The 1322-nt window shown below is 49.3% G+C and overlaps 1 protein-coding gene across 2 annotated transcripts in view; it reads right to left on the reverse strand.

Moving 5' to 3' along the window:
* BRIP1 (BRCA1 interacting protein C-terminal helicase 1) overlaps positions 1-1322 on the reverse strand; it is a 138282-nt gene that overhangs the window by 136713 nt on the left and 247 nt on the right. The gene's annotated exons all lie outside the window — the stretch shown is intronic.

Below are 1322 nucleotides of genomic sequence, written 5' to 3' on the forward strand. Positions count from 1 at the left end.
GGTGATTCTAATGTGCAGCCAAGGTTGAGAACCACTGCTCTAGACTAAGATCCTTACCTGTAACAATGCTTCATGTAAAATGGTTGTAAGGAGAAAAACTCCTTGGCATATAGCAGGTGTGCAAGAATTCTTACTTCAAGGACAGTACGGTAGAATGGAAAGGAGTGGGCTCTGGAGTCAAGCAAGCTTAAGTTTGAATTTCGCTGTGTGAATCACTTAAGGTCTCAGAGCCTGTGAAATGGAGGTATTATCTACCTGATAGGATTTTATGCAAATTAACCAAGCACTGAGTTACGAATAAGGTAACTACAGACTGAGTCTAAACTCCAGAATCCGACACAGAGGAAGAGACCGGCTTTAATCTCCGCCTCTTCTAAACCACCCTTTCTTAACCTAGGTCCACAGGTGTCATTCAGAGACTGGTCTCGCCACAGTGCATGCCCAAGTTTCTGTGCACAGCTGCATTTTCTCAAGAGAAAGTCCATAGGGTTCTCTTTCCCAGAAACATATCCTAAGGAAGTAACTGAAAATACAGGGGGAAATGACATACACTGTCATCAAGTGATAAATTATTTGCAACAGAGGGGGGAGGGGGAGGTAAATTCAATCTAGGGATGGAGGGATGGTCAGGACAGCAATTCCATAGATTGAAGCCAATAATAACCTTAGCCACTGCTAATGTGTTCCAGAGAAGTTAAGGGGATATATATATATATATATATATATATTGTGTGTGTGTGTATTTAATCGTCATTCAAGGATTTTTTTCCCACTGATTTTTATAGAGAGTGGAAGGGAGAGGGAGAAACAGAGGAAACACCCATGTGAGAAAGACACAGGGACTGGCTGCCTCCCGCATTGCCCCCGACCAGGGCGGGGAGCCTGCAACCGCAGTACGAGCCCTGGACCGGAATCGAACCCGGGACCCTTCAGGGCGCAGGCCGACGCTCTATCCACGGCGCCCAAACGGCCAGGGCAGCCACCCCTATTCTAACCTAATAGTCTGTGACTCTATCGCTGAGGCTCTGAGAATGAAATCTGGTGGAATCTAACCCCTTGTCCTGAAACCAACCACTCAACGCTGGCCTAGTTACTCGGCTATTACCAAGAAACCAACCCATCCCCCCGCCCCAATTGTGGCAAGGAGCTTCTCAAAATGGGGCAGCGTCCCCTACATAAGGGGAGATGGGGGGGAAGAGGAGGAGGGTCTGCCTGCCGCTGTCGCCCCCTGCTGCCAAGTTACCGCGGGGCCCGGGCCGGTAACAGGCCTTTGCTCTAAGGGGAGGGCAGGCTCCCTCCTCCCAGGTTGGCTTCCGCCCACG

This window comes from Myotis brandtii, unplaced genomic scaffold (assembly GCF_000412655.1).
Source record: "Myotis brandtii unplaced genomic scaffold, ASM41265v1 scaffold120, whole genome shotgun sequence".
NCBI lineage: Eukaryota > Metazoa > Chordata > Mammalia > Chiroptera > Vespertilionidae > Myotis > Myotis brandtii.